Genomic DNA, 20,729 nt, shown 5'->3' on the forward strand with positions numbered 1-20,729 from the left:
AAATAAAGCGCAAGGATGCCTGATAAACAAAGTCCAGTTTCTTTAAGACGGAGAAGGTTGCATGCATATACAACAAGTCCCCATAATCAATTACAGAGAGAAAAGTGGCCTGAACAAGCATCTTTCTAGCCATACGTGGAAAGCAAGCCTTATTAGGAAAATAAAAACCCATTTTCAATTTAAGCTTTGTCACAAGATTATCCACATGAGTTTACACATGTCTTAGCCAGATGTCTTAGCCGTGTCTGAATCCTGGCTTAGGACGACCACCAATAACTTCTGAAATCTCCATCCCTAACTACAACATTTTCAGGCAAGATAAAACAGCCAAAGGGGACGGTGTTGCAATCTACTGCAGAGAGCCTGCAGAGTTCTGTCCTATCCAGGTCTGTTCCCAAACAATTTGAACTTCTACTTTTAAAAATCCACCTCTCTAAAAACAAGTCTCTCACAATTGCCGCCTACTATAGACCACCCTCTGCCCCCAGCTATGCTCTGGATACCATATGTGAACTGATTGCCCCCCATCTATCTTCAGAGCTTGTGCTGCTAGGTGACCTAAACTGTGACATGCTTAACACCCCGGCCATCCTACAATCTAAGCTTGATGCCCTCAATCTCACACAAATTATCAATGAACCTACCAGGTACCACCCCAAAGCAGTAAACACGGGCACCCTCATAGATATCATCCTAACCAACATGCCCTCTAAATACACCTCTGCTGTTTTCAACCAAGATCTCAGCGATCACTGCCTCATTGCCTGCATCCGTAATGGGTCAGTGGTCAAACGACGTCCACTCATCACTGTCAAACGCTCCCTGAAACACTTCAGCAAGCAGGCCTTTCTAATCGACATGGCCTGGGTATCCTGAAAGGATATCGACCTCATCCCGTCAGTAAAGGAAGCCTGGTTATTTTTTTTAATGCTTTCCTCACCATCTTAAATAAGCATGCCCCATTCAATAAATTTAGAACCAGGAACAGATATAGCCTTTGGATCTCTCCAGACCTGACTGTCCTTAACCAACACAAAAACATCCTGTGGCGTTCTGCATTAGCATCGAACAGCCCCCGTGAAATGCAACTTTTTAGGGAAGTTAGAAACCAATATACACAGGCACGTTGTAAAGTCCAGAATAAGAGCACCTCCTCCCAGCTGCCCACTGCATTGAGGATAGGAAACTCTGTCACCACCGGTAAATCCACTATAGAGAATTTCAATAAGCATTTTTCGACAGCTGGCCATGCTTTCCACCTGGCCACCCCTACCCCGGTCAACAGCACTGCACCCCCCCCACAGCAACTTGTCCAAGCCTTCCCCATTTCTCCTTCTCCCAAATCCAGTCAGTGTTCTGAAAGAGCTGCAAAATCTGAACCCCCACAAATCAGCCGGGCTAAACAATCTGGACCCTTTCTTTCTAAAATGATCTGCCTAAATTGTTGCAACCCCTATTACTAGCCTGTTCAACCTCTCTTTCGTGTCGTCTGAGATTCCCAAAGATTGGAAATCAGCTGAGGTCATCCCCCTCTTCAAAGGGGGGGGACACTCTTGACCCAAACTGCTACAGACCTATATCTATCCTACCCTGCCTTTCTAAGCTCTTCGAAAGCCAAGATAAAACTGATCACCGACCATTTCAGATCCCACCGTACCTTCTCCGTTATGCAATCTGGTTTCAGAGCTGGTCATGGGTGCACCTCAGCCAAGGTTCTAAACGATATCTTAACCACCATCGATAAGAAACAATGCTGTGCAGCTGTATTTATTGACCTGTCCAAGGCTTTCGACTCTGTCAATCACCTCATCGGCAGACTCAACAGCCTTGGTTTCTCAAATGATTGCCTCACCTGGTTCACCAACTACTTCTCTGATAGAGTTCAGTGTGTCAAATCGGAGGGCCTGTTGTCCTGGCCTCTGGCAGTCGCTATGGGGGTGCCACAGGGTTCAATTCTTGGGCCGACTCTCTTCTCTGTATATATCAATGATGTCGCTTTTGCTGCTGGTGAGTCTCTGATCCACCTCTACGCAGACGACACCATTCTGTATACTTCTGGCCCTTCTATGGATACTGTGTTAACAACCCTCCAGATTAGCTTCAATGCCATACAACTCTCCTTCCGTGGCCTCCAACTGCTCTTAAATACAAGTAAAACTAAATGCATGCTCTTCAACCGATCGCTGCCTGCACCGGCCCGCCCGTCCAGCATCACTACTCTGGACAGGTCTGACATAGAATATGTAGACAACAACAAATACCTAGGTGTCTGGTTAGACTGTAAAATATCTTCGCAACAAAGCATCCTTCACTCATGCTGCCAAAAACACCCTCGTAAAACTGACCATCTTACCGATCTTTGACTTTGTCGATGTCATTTACAAAATAGCCTCCAACACCATACTCAACAAATTGGATGCAGTCTATCACAGTGCCATCCGTTTTGTCACCAAAGCGACATATACTACCCACCACTGCGACCTGTACGCTCTTGTTGGCTTGCCCTTGCGTCATACTTGTCGCCAATCCCACTGGCTCCAGGTCATCTACAAGACCCTGCTAGGTAAAGTCCCGCCTTATCTCTGCTCGCTGGTCACCATAGCTGCACCCACCCGTAGCACGCGTTCCAGCAGATATATCTCACTTGTCACCCCCAAAGCCAATTCCTCCTTTGGCCGCCTCTCCTTCCAGTTCTCTGCTGCCAATGACTGGAACAAACTACAAAAATCTCTGAAACTGGAAACTCTTATCTCCCTCATTAGTTTAACGCACCAGCTTTCAGAGCAGCTCACAGATCACTGCACCTGTACATAGCCCATCTATAAATAACCCAAACAGCTACTTCTTCCCCTACTGTATTTATTTATTTTGCTCCTTTGCACCCCAGTATTTCTACTTTGCACACTCATCTACTGTCAAATCTACCATTCCAGTGTTTAATTTGCTATATTGTATTTTCTTTGCCACCATGGCCTATTTATTGCCTTTACCTCCCTTATCTCACCTCATTTGTTCACATTGTATATAGACTTATTTACATTTACATTTAAGTCGTTTAGCAGACGCTCTTATCCAGAGCGACTTACAAATTGGTGCATTCACCTTATGACATCCAGTAGAACAGTCACTTTACAATAGTGCATCTAAATCTTAAAGGGGGGGTGAGAAGGATTACTTATCCTATCCTAGGTATTCCTTAAAGAGGTGGGGTTTCAGGTGTCTCCGGAAGGTGGTGATTGACTCCGCTGTCCTGGTGTCGTGAGGGAGTTTGTTCCACCATTGGGGGGCCAGAGCAGCGAACAGTTTTGACTGGGCTGAGCGGGAACTGTACTTCCTCAGTGGTAGGGAGGCGAGCAGGCCAGAGGTGGATGAACGCAGTGCCCTTGTTTGGGTGTAGGGCCTGATCAGAGCCTGGAGGTACTGAGGTGCCGTACCCCTCACAGCTCCGTAGGCAAGCACCATGGTCTTGTAGCGGATGCGAGCTTCAACTGGAAGCCAGTGGAGAGAGCGGAGGAGCGGGGTGACGTGAGAGAACTTGGGAAGGTTGAACACCAGACGGGCTGCGGCGTTCTGGATGAGTTGTAGGGGTTTAATGGCACAGCCACGGAGCCCAGCCAACAGCGAGTTGCAGTAATCCAGACGGGAGATGACAAGTGCCTGGATTAGGACCTGCGCCGCTTCCTGTGTGAGGCAGGGTCGTACTCTGCGGATGTTGTAGAGCATGAACCTACAGGAACGGGCCACCGCCTTGATGTTAGTTGAGAACGACAGGGTGTTGTCCAGGATCACGCCAAGGTTCTTAGCGCTCTGGGAGGAGGACACAATGGAGTTGTCAACCGTGATGGCGAGATCATGGAACGGGCAGTCCTTCCCCGGGAGGAAGAGCAGCTCCGTCTTGCCGAAGTTCAGCTTGAGGTGGTGATCCGTCATCCACACTGATATGTCTGCCAGACATGCAGAGATGCGATTCGCCACCTGGTCATCAGAAGGGGGAAAGGAGAAGATTAATTGTGTGTCGTCTGCATAGCAATGATAGGAGAGACCATGTGAGGTTATGACAGAGCCAAGTGACTTGGTGTATAGCGAGAATAGGAGAGGGCCTAGAACAGAGCCCTGGGGGACACCAGTGGTGAGAGCGCGTGGTGAGGAGACAGATTCTCGCCACGCCACCTGGTAGGAGCGACCTGTCAGGTAGGACGCAATCCAAGCATGGGCCGCGCCGGAGATGCCCAACTCGGAGAGGGTGGAGAGGAATTTTTAATTTTTATTATTTTTATAAACATATTTGACTGTATGTTTGTTTTACTCCATGTGTAGCTCTGTGTTGGTATGTGTCATGCTGCTTTGCTTTATCTTGGCCAGGTCGCAGTTGTAAATGAGAACTTGTTCTCAACTTGCCTACCTGGTTAAAAAAAGGTGAAATAAAATAAAAATACACAAACAGCACAATGTTGCTTTTTATCAAGTCCATTAAGTATGTTGTTTGCCACTGCCATAGTTGCAGTTGTGGTGCTGTGCCCCCATCTAAAGCCAGACTGAACCCCGCTCAATATGATATTTTCAATTAAGAAGTTTTTTGTGAGTTCTCTAGGGATTCATAGACTTTGGCCAGGATAGGGAGTTTAGAGATAGGATGATAGTTATTAGCCTCTGAGGGATCTCCTCCCTCTAGCAGTGGGAGGACATAAGCTGATTTCCAAATGCTGGATATGGAATAGGTCAAGAGACTCAAGTTTGAAAATGTGAGCCACTGGTTCAGTAATACCAGCTGCTATCTTTAAGAGGTAGGGGTTCAGGTTGTCTGGACCTGCAGACATTTTAGTGTCTATTGCCTTTAGTACTTTATAGACCTCAGTATAAGAAACCGGCTCAAAGTTAAAATGGTTCCCATGAGGTCCTATGTCATAGTTGACTGTAACAGAGCTAACATTAGAGGCCTGAGCCCCACCGTTATCAAAAACTGAACCAGCAGATATGAAGTGCTTGTTAAAACCCCTACAATATGGGCTTCATCCTTCACTTCATTAGAATCCATCATTAAATGGTCAGGAAGGCCAGATTTGATTAGCTTCCAGAACCTGATAGGATTGTTTAGGTTCTCTGTGACTGCATTTAAATAGTAATCTGATTTGGACTTCCTGATCAATCCTGTGCATTTGTTTCTTAGCGCTCTGAAGGAGGCCCAGTCAACAGGAGCATTTGTATGTCTAGCTTGAGCCCAAGAGATATTTATATTTTATTATGCTGAAGAAGCTCATGAGCTGGGCCTTTCTGAGCTGGATCTGTCTGATTGCACACTACTCACACTGCACAATCAAATTCTTTCAATCAAATGTATTTATAAAGCCCTTTTTACATACGCCGGTGTCAGAGATATACAGAAACCCAGCCTAAAACCCCAAACAGCAAGCAATGCAGATGTGGGAGAACTAGGGTGAAATCCAACGTTGTGCTATATATTTATTGGCTATGTCGAAGCCAATTTAAAAAATATATATATATTGATACATTACTAGCTCAAACACTTTGAATCTGCAAAAATGACATGAATTAATGGGTGATGGGGATTTCATATCAGAAGTTGGTGGATAAAAAGCAAACATTGCCTCCCTTATCTGATAGTAGGGTGGTAGATGCACGGTTTCCATTATGGCTCAGCTCAGCTGCCTTCATCCACCATAGACACACACACACACACTATGTTCTTCTATCTTAAAATGTATTTCCATTTAAAATCCTATTTTCCCTTAACTTTACCTTAACACGTAAACCTAACCATAACTTTAATTGAAACCCTAAACCTAACCCCTAAATGTCCCCACAAAATGATTTTTTTGTTTTTCTATCCTTGTGGCGATTTTAGGTCTCCACAAGGATAGAAAAGCCAACCTACGCACACATTCAGAGAGAGTGGACAGCTCAGACCGATCCAGCTCAGAAAGGCCCGTCTCATAAGCCTCATCAGCACAATATTTGAATTTAGAATGGAAAATGAATGTGTTTATGCAACAAATATTAGTGCATCGATCCAAATCGCTTTTGATTCGTTCCTCTAATCAAACCGAATCTCAAACTAAAACAACTAAAACAAACATATCAGAGTCCTTTATATGAATTGTAATGCATTCAAATTGTCTTGAAAGGGAAAGATGCACATCCCTAATAAATAGTTATGGTTTAGTAGGTTGATTCTAGTGACGCTTCTTTTTTATTTTTTTACTTTTTTTACCCCGTTCTCTCCCCAATTTCGTGGTATCCAATTGTTTAGTAGCTACTATCTTGTCTCACAACTCCCTTACGGGCTCGGGAGAGACTAAGGTTGAAAGTCATGCGTCCTCCGATACACAACCCAACCAAGCCGCACTGCTTCATAACACAGCGTGCATCCAACCCGGAAGCCAGCCGCACCAATTTGTCAGAGGAAATACCTGGCAACCTTGGTTAGCGCGCACTGCGCCCGGCCCGCCACAGGGTTCGCTGGTGCGCGATGAGACTCCTGGCCAACCCCTCCCTAACCCGGACGACGCTAGGCCAATTGTGCGTCGCCCCACAGACCTCCAGGTCGCGGCCGGTTACGACAGAGCCTGGGCGCGAACCCAGAGTCTCTGGTGGCACTTGCAGTACAGCGCCCTTAACTACTGCAACCTCCCGGGAGGCCAGTGACTCTTCTGCAAGGCTGCCTCTTGTCGCAGTGGAACAAGACAAACTCACTAGTTGTTGGTAAGTTATTTTTGGCTACCGTAGATCTCTATTTCTCTTTCAGATGTGGATATTCTACAGATGGACTTAAGTATATTAATGAGTATTATTGTTCAATAATAGAGTTTTGAATTTTGTCCCAATCCTCCTGAGAGCTGGTATAACTGAGTCAGGTTTGTAGGCCTCCTTGCTCGCTCATGCTGTTTCAGTTCTGCCCACAAATTTTCTATGGGATTGAGGTCAGGACTTTGTGATGGCCACTCCAATACCTTGACTTTGTTGTCCTTAAGCCATTTTGCAACAACTTTGGAAGTATGCTTGGGGTCATTGTCCATTTGGAAGACCCATTTGCGACCAAGCTTTAACTTCCTGACTGATATCTTGAGATGTAGCTTCAAGTATATCCACATAATTTTCCTACCTCATGATGCCATCTATCCCTCCTGCAGCAAAGCACCCCCACAACATGATGCTGCCACCCTTGTGCTTCACGGTTGGAATGGTGTTCTTCTGCTTGCAAGCCTCCCCCTTTTTCCTCCGAATATAACAATAGTCATTATGGCCAAACAGTTCTATTTTTGCTTCATCAGACCAGAGGACATTTCTCCAAAAGGTACGATCTTTGTCCCCATGTGCAGTTGCAAACCGTAGGCTGGCTTTTATTGGCGGTTTTGTAGCAGTAGCTTCTTCCTTGCTTAGCGGCCTTTCATGTCGATTATAGGACTTGTTTTACTGTGGATATAGATACTTTTGTACCTGTTTCCTCTAGCATCTTCACAAGGTCCTTTGCTGTTGTTCTGGGATTGATTTGCACTTTTTTCACCAAAGTATCTTCATTTCTAGGAGACAGAACGTGTTGAGCTGTATGATGGCTGCGTGGTCCCATGGTGTTTATACTTGCCTACTATTGTTTGTACAGATGAACGTGGTACCTTCAGGATTTTGCTAATTTCTCCCAAGGATGAACCAAACTTATAGAGGTCTACAATATTTTTTTCTGAAGACTTTGCTGATTTCCTTAGATTTTCCCATGATGTCAAGCAAAGAGGCACTGAGTTTGAAGGTAGGCCTTGAAATACATCCACAGGTACACCTCCAATTGACTCAAATGATGTCAATTAGCCTATCAGAAGCTTCTAAAGCCATTATATCATTTTGTGGAATTTTCCAAGCTGTTTAAAGGCACAGTCAACTTAGTATATGTCAACTTCTGACCCACTGGAATTGTGATACAGTGAAATAATCTGTCTGTAAACAATTGTTGGAAAAATTGCTTGTGTTATGCACAAAGTAGATGCCCTAACCCACTTGCCAAAACTAGTTTGTTAACTAGAAATTTGTGGAGTGTTTCAAAAATGAGTTTTAATGACTCCAACCTAAGTGTATGTAAACTTCCGACTTCAACTGTATGTGCTTTTGCCACATTATATTCAAATGTGTATTACTACAAAGTTCAAATTAACACTCCCTTTAATAGAAAAAGTCCCTTTAATAGTTTTACATCATTAAAGATATTTAATGCATTTTCAGCTATGGTTTTGCGCTAACCTTTCAATTGAACTTGTCTATTTATCAATGAAAGATGCGCAACAAAGTTTTTCAGCAGTTTTTACGATGATACATCGCCGACCCAGAATACAATTGGTTTTTAACATCTTAATTGAAAACTAACGCAATCAGCATGTTCTTCAAAAGGGAGAATTAGGATTGTCGTTTATGGGAATGGATTCGGAAATGAATGAGCTCTTCTAATTCTCTGGACAGCAGACGGCACAGTGTGAGTGGAACAAGGGGGGGACAGCACCAGTGGATGAACCCATGTGAGCACGGGGAAGAGAGACTGGGAGAAAGTTGCCATGGTCTCTCAGATAGCAACTTGGAGGCCTCTGTAGTGAAAGCGTTCTCGTTAAATTTGACAATGCACTTAACCTTATTGTCTCTAGATAGTACCAAGCTGTAGAAAATGATTTTCAATGAGATTGCGGCCAGTGCGAGTGACCTTGGTTAAAAGTGTCAGTTTTAGGGATAAATAAGTAGCTAAGTGGTTTACAAATATATCCATTTTTTACAGGCTTTGCCCGTCCAAGGCCTAAGGAATGCAACAGCCTCAAAGGTCCTTCGCGTTGTAGGCAGCAAGGTCTTTTTTACGTGCAGAGAATGCAGGATTTTTTTGTCTTTGACGACCCTTTACCACAGAAAACGTGTGTCTCTGCGTATGTGTGTGTGTGTGTGTGTTTGCATACATGTGCAAGGATTGACGTGCGTCTTTAGTGGCCTGATATTTTGGTCTGTTCAAGCCAGCCAGCCCCCTGCCTATCTTACTGTATGTGGGCCAGTCAACCATGGTGGTTCAAGGAGATGGAGAGACTGACAAGAGCGGTGACAGAGCAGCAAATGAAGAAAGGCACCATGGTGGCAGAGCTTTAAAAGCACATCATAAAATGATTGGGTGAAAAGCTGGACAGACTCCCCAGATAGCCTCTCTTAAGAAAGTGGAGCGGGTTGGAGAGAGGGAAATAAAAGTTGCAGGGAATCTATCATGTCCTGTCCAAATGTTAGTCTGCGCCGCCTGCCCGCTGCCTCCCATTGGACTGAGGAGAGGGGCAAGGTTATTTTTTGCAACTCCCTGAACTTGTCAGAACATATACAGCTTTGACTGTCTGTCTGTACCAAGAGAACGCCGTCTCTGAGGAATATTAGATTAATCTGTCACTGTATGCCTCTGCTCTGATTTAGATGACTTGGCTCACAGAGCGCATGAATTCCATGTCTCTCTTATACTGTAGTAACAGACTCTTTGTACGTTTGTCTTATGCTAATATAATTCCTTACATGTGTAACAGGTAATCCTCATACATGATAATTACTAGCCAGACATTGCAAACAGAAAAAGAAAGGGAGCGATCGAACACTTAATTCAAAGCCAAACCTGTACAGGCACGGTGTTGCACAGTACTTAAAACTATCCAAAACTCAAAAAGTATTACCTTCATTGAAACTAACCTCCAATACACCATTAGCGGTAATAACATCAGTATACAGTGCATTCGGAAAGTATCCAGATCCCTTGCCTTTTGCCATATATTGTTACGTTACAGCCTTATTCTAAAATATACGAAATTTAAAAAAATTCACTTGACATACAATACCGCGTAATGACAAAGCAAAATTATTCCAATTTAAAAACAGAACCTTATTTACATAAGTATTCAGACCCTTGGCTATGAAACTTGAAAATTGAGCTCAGGTGTGTCCTGTTTCCATTGACCATATTCCAGATGTTTCTACACCTTCATTGGAGTCCACCTGTGGTAAATTAAATTGATTTGACATGATTTGGAAAGGCACACACCTGTCTATGTAATGTCCCACAGTTGACCGTGCATGTCAAGGCAAAAGCCAAGCCATGAGGTCGAAGCAATTATCCGTAGAGACAGGATTGTGTCGAAGCACAGATCTGGGGAAGGGTACCGTAAAAAATGTCTGCAGCATTGAAGGTCCAAGAACACAGTGCCCACCATCATTCTTAAATGGAAGCTTTTTAGAACCATCAAGAGTCTTCCTAGAGCTGGCTTCCTGGCCAAACTGAGCAATCGGGGGAGAAGGGCCTTTTGTCGGGGAAAGGACCAAGAACCCGATGGTCACTCTGACAGAGCTCCAGAGTTCCTCTGTGAAGATGGGGGAACCTTCCAGATAGATGGTAGAGTGGTCATACGGAAGCCACACCTCAAGTAAAAGGCACATGACAGCCTGCTTGGAGTTTGACAAAAAAAACACCTAAAGACTCTGACCATGAGAAACAAGATTCTCTGATCTGATGAAACCTTGATTGAACTCTTTGGCCTGAATGCCAAGCGTCACGTCTTGAAGAAACCTGGCACCATCCCAACTGTGAAGCATGGTGGTGGCAGTATCATGCAGTGGGGATGTTTTTCAGCGGCAAGGACTTTGAGACTAGTCAGGATCAAGGGAAAGATGAACAGAGCAAAGTACAGAGAGATCCTTGATGAAAACCTGCTCCAGAGCACTCAGGACCTCCAGACTAGGGCGAAGGTTCACCTTCTAACAGGACAGCGACCCTAAACACACAGCCAAGACAACGCAGGAGTGGCCCAGCCAGAGCCCGGACTTGGTCCTTCTGTAGCTCAGTTGGTAGAGCATGGCGCTTGTAACGCCAGGGTAGTGGGTTCGATCCCCGGGACCACCCATACGTAGAATGTATGCACACATGACTAAGTCGCTTTGGATAAAAGCGTCTGCTAAATGGCATATATTATTATTATTATTATTGAACCTGATCGAATATCTCTGGAGAGACCTGAAAATAGCTGTGCAGCAACACTCCCCATCAAACCTGACAGCTTGAGAGGATCTGCGGAGACGAGTGGGCAAAACTCCCCAAATACAGGTGTGCCAAGCCTGTAGAGTCATACCCAAGAAGACTCAAGGCTGTAATCACTGTCAAAGTTGTTTCAACAAAGTACTGAGTAAAGGGTCTGAATACTTATGTAAATGTGGTGGTGCTTTAAAAAAAAACATTTGCAAACATTTCTAAAAACCTGTTTTTGATTTGTCATTATGGGCTAGTGTGTGTGTGTGGTGTGTGTGTGTGTGTGTGTGTGTGTGTGTGTGTGTGTGTGTGTGTGTGTGTGTGTGTGTGTGTGTGGATTAATGAATAAAAAAAAAAACATTTTAATACATTTTAGAATAAGGCTGTAACGTAACAAACATTTTATGGAGTAAGTCAAGGGATCTGAAATCTTTCCCAATGCACTGTATATGCAGCAACTAACACAGCTATAATTCAGGAACGTAACGTTACATTTGCTAGACCGTGATCTCAACAATTAAGAGTTTGAAGCAAACCCCGGATCAGCAAACGCCAGGGGAGTATCACATAAGGAGGGCTGAGAGAAACAAGGACATAAGGCAGAAGAGTGAAGCTGTTAGAGAGATGAGAAATCAAACATAAGCCTCATTTACTTCTACTCTCTATATGTCTGCGTGCGTGCGCAGGAATACCTCCTAGGATGGGGCAGCGAGAATAGAATAGATTGTGTGGACTCTATGTACTACACATGAAGAATTACAACGCAGAAGATTATATAAGACAAATATCCCCGTTATTGCTCCAGATTCAAAATGTTGGAAGATTGTCTTGTGTTCTCTTTTATCGGACTTGGAATTGCGGTCTACCGTAATTCAGAATGCTCTGGATCCTTAATCAGACTGGTAGCTGGTCAAGACCTTCTCCTTCAGGCACCATGTTTAACCCACACTGTAAAACTGGATCCTAAATGGCACCCTATTCCCTTTTTATAGTGCACTACTAATTAAAACATCATAAATGATCTATAAATACATATTCTCTGGGATGGAACACAAGGGAGAAGTATGACTCTTATTGTAAGGCCATTTAAATGGCTTCACATTCATATGTATATGTATAGTATAGAGCTCATGAGAATAAAATGGATTCTTCTCATTTACTCTTTAAGCCGGAGTGTTTCATGCCAAGAGAGCCATGGGGAGACTTATTAGTCTACATGCTGTAGGAGGGGAGCTTAAGTTAAATAGGATCGTAAGTGAGAATTTGTGTAAATATGTACAGGATTAGGCTAACGCTCATGTTAGCATCAAAAACACACCAAGCATTACCTTGACTGAGAAGTCATTTAGAACTAACTTCCAAGACACCATTAGCGATAATAACATCACCAAACAGATATGCAACAATTAACAGGGCTATAATTCAGGAACGTGATGTTACATTAGTTAGACTACGATCTCGACCAAAGAGAAAATGCATTTGTAGTCCTGGACTTGTAATGGGACCAGAAACATCTCTTTGCAGGGTCATGTAGCCTACATTGTTCTAACCTTCAACCAGACCACAATGCCTCAGTATGGTTGTTATGTAATACTATGTATTTTTTTCCCCTATGCAAAGTCTCACATCCCAAGATGGCTAATGTACGCCAATGCTATTTTTTGCTTTTTCCATCCGTAGCCTGAGGCAAGGACGCATTTCTCTCATCATTGGTCAGAGGATGATGAAGTGTTAATTGATGCATGGTCTCGCCATGCGGTACCTGGACCAGAGAGAGGGTGCCCACTGGCAGGGGCTGTCGTTCAGCACAGCACCAAGGGACATGCATCCCTCACACGTGCGCACGCACGTGTAATGCATACAATCAATCACACACTCACACACGCATGTATGTAATGCGTACACTCTCACACACACACACCCTCAGTTGTGGGGTGGGCCAACTCATGCCCCTGCAGCTGGACAGATTCAGGACACCTCCGGTTCATTAGTCAAAGCAAAGTAGGGTAGTTGCTGCATGAGAACAACTCCCTCCGCCTGGATCCTCTCCTCTGCCAGTGCAGAATCCCCAGGCCTATGCTCTCTAGCTCCACTCCTCTCCTTCGGCCTGCTGTTCATGCTTCTCCAGTTAGACTGGGGAGTGCGACAGCAGATTGGTGTTTTCCATGTTACCACATGCACGTCTGGTTTAATATTCCAGTTTATGGATGCAGAGACGGAGCCTCTGAGTTTGATCTAAAACAATTTACTCCCAACATTAATGAAAGCAGAGAAACATGCATATTGATGAGGGTATTCTTTGGAATCTGCACATTCCGGATATCCTTGAGGCACATAGTACGAATATTCTGTCGACAAATATGGCAGATGAATATTCAGTGCTAACATGAAATCTGATAAGCATAAATTGGCTGTGTTCTTTCTTCATGTGGTCTTCTGAGCGAGGCGGGCCACCCACCCACACACACACACACACACTCTTGTTTCGGTTGTATGTGCGTGCCAGACTCGAAGCAAAGTGACCTGAGCTTCTGTCTCAGAACAGCGCTTGTTGTGTGAGATCTTGCTTTGTGCCCTTAAAGAGGCCGGTCAACCATGAGAATGACCCAGTTGGAATTGTTTTACTTGAATGTTCTCAGAAACTGGTCTTTTTTATTTGTCAATGACGTAAACCTGGTCCCAGATCTGTTTGTACCTTAATGCCACTTCTCGTCACACCAAACATAATGGCACAAAAAGGCTGGTACCCAGGCCCATCAGTTGGCCTTCAGTGTGGTAGTATCTGTCAAACCCGAGGGTATATTCCACCCCTTGTGTCAGGCAGCACTCCCATGTCCAAACATCAACGGTGCTGTCTGTCAGTGCTATGATGCCAATGTATCCGTTTCTGCCATGTTGTCCTCTCAGTATCAGTCACCAGAATGCCCTCGGAAAATGGCTGACAGAGATGGCCATTAAAGCTGTGTGTGTGCGTGCGTACCCTGAGACTGAGATGGGACTTTGGAACAGCCAGCCTCTCCCTCAGCCCCTGTGCAGGCTGTCAGAGGATACAATGGGAGTAATTAACGAGAGCCTCAGTCTCCTCCCTCATCCCTCGCCCCTCCAGCCTTCAATGGGACTGACACAAGACTGGCAGTGCTGGCCCGAGCTGTCAAGGCCCCCAAGGTGAGGGAGACATGAGACAGGCAGGCATCTGTCCGTCGGGGCAGCAGCCCTCACTCCAACCACCGTTCCCAGAAGTGGCATGTGACAGCTCCACTCCAGAGGCCCATGAAGGACTTCTCCTCTCCTCCTTCTCTCTCTCTCCTTGAGCACATGGTGGACTCTCATCAAACATACATAATTACCAAAACATGGTGCAAGTTTTACCCTATCCATCTACAAAGACAGAGAGAAAGTTCTGGTCTGACTGATGAATCTTGCAATATAAAAATGTGACATCCAGAGAGAATGTATAGCGCTATGTTGTAAAATGTAGGCTAATAAGTCTAACTTGGGCTTTTTTTTATACAAAAGATGAAAATATTCAGAATAAAAATACTTAATTAAAACATTATTAGAGAAGCAACTTTTGCAAACTCATTTTTCTTAACACTCATTTGGAAAGCTTCTGGTTTAAGGGCTATATCAGAATTTTTTTATTTTATTCCACCTTTATTTAACCAGGTAAGCTAGTTGAGAACAAGTTATCATTTACAACTGTGACCTGGCCAAGATAAAGCAAAGCAGTGCGACACAAACAACAACACAGAGTTACACGCGGAAGAGACAAGTGTAAAGTCAATAACACAATAGAGTCTATATACAGTGTGTGCAAATGAGGTAAGGCAATAAATAGGACATTGTAGGGAAGTAATTACAGCAAATTAACACTGGAGTAATAGATGAGCAGATGGTGATGTGCAAGTAGAAATATTGGTGTGCAAAAGAGCAGAAAGGTAAATAAGAGTATGGGGATGAGGTAGGTAGATTGGGTGGGCTATTTACAGATGGGCTGTGTACAGCTGCAGTGATCATTTAGCAGCTCAGATAGCTGATGTTTAAAGTTAGTGAGGGAAATATAACTCTCCAGCTTCAGTTATTTTTGCAATTCGTTCCAGTCCAGAATTAGGTTCTGGAGGTGGTTGTTTTTTACCCTGGTAGTTTTTGACCATGTACACAGGTACAAGATCTGTGTTTGCATGTCTGTACTCAAAGGTTCCGCAGGTGTGGTGAGCTTAGCAGTTATATCCTACATACTCCACAACACCTGCACTTCTAGTGTTAACTGTTCCATTTTGTGGAGCTTGACGTAGTGCCTTTTGTGTGCCGCCCTATAGGACTCTCAATCACGGCCGAATGTGATACAGCCTGGATTCGAACCAGGTACTATAGTGACACCTCGGGAGCCCAACGTTTGTCATATTCCTCACTAATGGTTAAGGTTAGGATTGGGGAAGGGGAAGCAGTCTGGTTGGTGTGATCATCAACTGAGGAGTTTGTCATTGTGCAGTTTCACACCTGCCAGAAAAACAACCAGCCAATGGGTTGAGTAGTAGGTCAATGCACTGATCTGGGTGCAGCCCTAAGCGAAGCACTGCCATGACACAATAGGAAAATGACAGTTTGCTCAACAAGTCTAAAGAGACAACTGTTCTCATAGCTCTTGTCCAGGGTGTTGAGCGTGTTTTCTTTACTAACCTTTACTTAGAGTAACATGCTCAGGCCCTGGACCAGAGCTACTGTTGTCACAAACCACCATCCTGTGGCCTTTTACAACTTTGTATTTTATTATCATCGGTGTCCATTCTATTTATTTCTCAAAATGGTATAGCAAACTTGCCAACCTTTTGTCTGTCTTCTATCTAAAACTTATAGGCTATGTCTCACTGTTACAGGTTGTGTGTGTGTGTGTGTGTGTGTGTGTGTGTGTGTGTGTGTGTGTGTGTGTGTGTGTGTGTGTGTGTGTGTGTGTGTGTGTGTGTGTGTGTGTGTGTGTGTGTGTGTGTGTGTGTGTGTGTGTGTGTGTGTGTGTGTGTGGTACAATATATTCTGTTGGAACTCTTGTCAACACAGTGTCGTGTACATCCAGTCAGTCTTTTTTGACACATGAGTGGGTAGCTAGCTAGCTGCACTCCCTCTCTCCACTCGCTGGCTGTTTTTGAACATGAGTAAAGAGCAGTCAAGCATCACAGCTGCTTTCTGGATGTGACACATTGGCAGCTGCAACATTGTTATCAGACTCCAAAGACATCCGCCATACTATTTGATGGAAATTCCATTTATGAGTGGCTTTTCTTCTCCTCGCCTCCTTTTTTTTTCTCTTCTTGATATTTTTTCTTATTGTTTATCCAGGTCCTGTGCTGTCGGGGAGAACAAGATGGGCCCAGTAAAGTATCTTATCGGCTGCAGAGCTGACAGCTGCGTGAGGGGTGCTGCAGTAGGTGCCGGGTAGCTTTGATGTACATGGAGCTTTGCCTCCCATCATCTTTGCGCTCCATCAGTCCTCATCATTGTGCTACCGGCTCCATGCACTCCTACTGCTCCAACTTCCAGACCTCTCTCTCTTTCTGCCTCACCTCTAAACACGTGATGTCACCAACTGGAGGAGCCTTCCTCTTCTCGCTTCCTCTTGTAAACGTTGCTCTCCTTACAGTCCTAGGGCTCAATTAAATCAAGTCCGCATTACGTTACTGTATTCACGCAGTAGCTCTGCTCCGTCCTTTAGTGTCCATCCTGAGATTGGAAGGTTGGGGTTTGATCGCCGGCAAAGTCATACCATAAACTCTTTAAATGGGACCCGAAGCCTCTCTTTTTGGCAGGCAGCATTAAGGAAATGGACTAGGGTTAAGGCCCTGCGATAGACAAGCATCGTTGTACATCAACCTGCAAAGAAAATAAATAGACTTGGTTTTGGGTACTGTAAAACTCTACTGCTACCATGTAGTCTCCTGTAGAAGTGACACTACAAACATTGCTGAAGACATGGTGGACCAGTGACGGAGAGTGAGGTGACATAGGGCAGGCTGCAAGCCGCCTCTGTCAGGACCAATGATCGTCTGTTTCTCCCCTGGCTGTCACACCTTATTCTACTCTGTCTACACTTGTGTCTGGGAACGCTTAGTTGCGTAATCACTACAGAGATCAAGGACACTGATTGTACCGCAGCTGGCTCAAGCCTCTGCACCGTGTGTTCTCTCTTCATTTGTTGTACAATACCGAGAGACAGGCACGACAAAAGTCAGAACTCTCGACAGTCCTTTAATACAATGTTTTCAGTTTGTTTTACTAGTTCATTGTGTCAAATGTGACTCATTCTTTTGAGCTTCTCACTGTCTTTTCTGCTCTTTGTCGCAGAGTGTCCCATGTGGTGTGTCCCAATGCACAAGCCTTAAGATATCTGGTTTTAGGGAACACATGAATGACTGCTGGGCCCAGCTGGTCTGTGGCATCAGTGTTTTCCACTTCATAAATTGCCTACACTTGTTTTAATTTAAAGAATATGGAACATTAACAAATATTTCTGCAGAGTTGAATATGCTAGAACTTATTCTTCCTCTGCCAACAAAATTAGTAACAAACATAAAATCAGACAACCCCATAGTAGAATAGTTTACGTATTTACCTAGTCAGCTTGTTGTGCAAGATAAATATTCCTCTCGAGGCACAGTCAAGTTACGAGTGCCAATAGGGGAGAAATGGTCATTCTGACAAGTAGTCAATGCACACTAATTCTTAATGCAATCGTGGGGGAAACACTTTTGACAGCAGATTTGATGGCATTTGTTAAGAGGGGGATTCCAGCTTTCCAGTGCTACCGTGTTTATTTCAAGCGTGGTTTGGGCGCAGCAGAGCTCTTAAAGGGGCAATGTTGTTTTTAAAGTGCAATAACCTTTTCTCGATCAAATAATTCCTAATTATCATTTTTTAATAATTATTAATACATAATTAAACAGATTGAAGGTTCTAAACTCTAATGATACTTATATGGTTTTATTACAGATACTTATATAGGCCTACTGATTTGATTGGAGTGTCGACAATGGAGTAATCAACTGCTGATTACTGTGTGGCAAAGCCCATGTTTAACACCTGCTTCATTCTTCATGACTAAAAAAAGGAAGCTGGTGGAAGTTAGGCTCTTGCAGGATTCTTCAAAAAGAAATCTGTAGGTCAGTTGCTAAACAAGTATTTTATAAATAAATGACACTGCAATTTATACTTGTTGAAATTTCCTTCAGTAATTTAATTGTCAACAATAATGTTTTCAAGTACATTGATCAAAAATATGAACGCATCACGTAAAGTGTTGGTTTCATGAGCTGAATTAAAAGATCCTAAAAATGTTCAATATGCTCAAAAAACATATTTATCAAAAATGTTGTACACACTTTTGTTTACATACCTGTTAGTGAGCATTTCTCCTTTGCCCAGATAACCCATCTACCTGACAGGTGTGGCATATCAAGAAGCTGATTAAACTGCATGATCATTACACGGGTGTACTTTGTGCCGGGGACAATAAAAGGCCACTAAAATGTGCAATTTTGTCTCACAACACAATGCCAGAGATGTCTCAAGTTTTGAGGAAACGTGCAATTGACATGCTGACATCTCACAACCGCAGACCACGTGTAACCACACCAGCCCAAGTTCTCCACATCCGGCTTTTTCACCTGCGGGATCGTCTGAGACCAACCACCCAGAAAGCTGATGAAACTGGGTTTGCACAAACAAAAGAATTTCTGCACAAACTGTCAGAAACCGTCTCAGGGAAGCTCATCTGCGTGCTCGTCATCCTCACCAGGGTCTTGACCTGACTGCAGTTTGGCATTGCAATAGACTTCAGTGGGCAAATGCTCATCTAAGATGGCCACTGACACGCTGCAGAAGTGTGCTCTTCACAGATGAATCCCGGTTTCAACTGTACCGGGCAGATTGCAGACAGCGTGTATGGCGTTGTGTGGGCGAGTGGTTTGCTGAGCTCAACATTGTGAACTGAGTGCCCCATGGTGGTGGTGGGGTTATGGTATGGTGGCTGCATCATGTTTTGGGTATGCTTGTAATTGTTAAGGACTGGGGAGTTTTTCAGGAATCAAAATAAACGGAATAGAGCTAAGCACAGGCAAATCTCTAGAGGAAAACCCGGTTCAGTCTGCTTTACACCAGACACCGGGTGCCTCAGTCGAGTAGTGAATTTCAAGCACAGATTCAACCACAAAGACCTGGGAGACAAATTCACCTTTCAGCAGGACAATAACCCAAAACACAAGGTTAAATATAAACTGGAGTTGCTTACCAAGACGACATTGAATATTCCTGAGTGGCCTAACTTGAAAATGGCTGTCTATCAATGATCAACAACCAACTTGACAGAGCTTGAAGAATTTTAAAAATAATAATATGCAAATATTGTACAATCCAGGTGTGCAAAGCTCTTAGAGACTTACTCAGAAATAATTACAGCTGTAATCGCTGGCAAAGGTGATTCTAACATGTATTGACTCAGGGGTGTGAATACTCATGTACATGAGATATTTATGTATTTAGTTTTCAATAAATCTGCAAAAAAAAATCTAAAAACATGTTTTTACTTGCCATTATGGTTTATTGTGTGTAAAATCTATTTAATCTGTTTTGAAATCAGGCTGTAACACAGAAAAATGTAGATTGAATACGTCAAGGTGTATGAATACTTTCTGAACGCACTGTAGGTCTAGGCATAGACGATATCCAAAACAACAATACATTAAATTCATACATTTTCAGTCATTTTAATTGTAAGATCATGTCTTTCTACTCAATACCACAACTAGTTTGGTGAAAATAGGTAAACCTATAGATTCAATGGTTGTAAAGATTGGGGAGAGGTCTGGCTGTAATAAAGAGATGCTCTGCTTTTTTGACGCCCCACTTTAAAAAGCAAGTTCTGCAGGCTCTAGTTTTGTTTTCTGTTGATTGGTGTCCAGTTGTGTGGTCCAGTGCTGCTAAGAAAGACCTAGTTAAGCTGCAGCTGGCCCAGAACAGAGCGGCACGTTCTGCTCTTCATTGTAATCAGAGGGCTGATATAAATACTATGCATGCCAGTCTCTCTTAGCTAGGAGTTGAGGAAAGACTGATTGCATCACTTCTTTTTATAAGAAACATTAATGCGTTGTAAATCCCAAATTGTTTGCATAGTCAACTTACACACAGCTCTGATACACACACTTACCCCACCAGACATGCCACCAGGGGTCTTTTCACAGTCCCCAAATCCAGAACAATTTTAAGAAAGCGTATAGTATTATATCAAGTACTTATTGCATTGAACTTCCTTCCATCTCATATTGCTCAAACAGCAAACCTGTTTTGTTTTTTAAAATGGATAAAGCAACACCTCACGGCACAACGCCTCCCCTATAGTTTGTGTGTATGCATTGTATGTACATGTAGTTCTGTCCTTGAGCTGTTCTTATCTATTAATGTTCTGTATTATGTCATTCTGTGTTATGTTTCATGTTCTGTGTGGACCCCAGGAAGAGTAGCTGCTGCTTTTGCAACAGCTAATGGGGATCCTAATTAAATGCCAAAATACCAAACTCATTAAAGTATTCAAGAATTTAGCTGTGTATTTTGGGTGGCATCAAGGCAGAATGTTCCAGAGGCCACCAACATGTAATATTTCCCCCGGGGGGCGGCATGCCTCCAGACCCCACTAGACAGTTTGGGACAGCTACTT

General features: G+C 43.7%; 1 protein-coding gene across 4 annotated transcripts in view; it reads left to right on the forward strand.

The window, feature by feature from the left end:
- Nucleotides 1–20,729, forward strand: part of LOC124035977 (serine-rich coiled-coil domain-containing protein 1-like) — a 104,789-nt gene that overhangs the window by 80,521 nt on the left and 3,539 nt on the right. The window contains exon 12 of one of the 4 annotated variants that reach the window (XM_046349995.1): nucleotides 16,364–18,519. The exons of the other annotated variants lie outside the window; for them this stretch is intronic. The gene's annotated coding sequence lies outside the window, so the exon portion shown is untranslated. Of the gene's footprint in view, nucleotides 1–16,363; nucleotides 18,520–20,729 lie in introns of those variants that run through there. 4 annotated transcript variants of the gene reach the window in all.

Source organism: Oncorhynchus gorbuscha, linkage group LG05 (assembly GCF_021184085.1).
Source record: "Oncorhynchus gorbuscha isolate QuinsamMale2020 ecotype Even-year linkage group LG05, OgorEven_v1.0, whole genome shotgun sequence".
In the NCBI taxonomy this organism is placed as follows: Eukaryota; Metazoa; Chordata; class Actinopteri; order Salmoniformes; family Salmonidae; genus Oncorhynchus; species Oncorhynchus gorbuscha.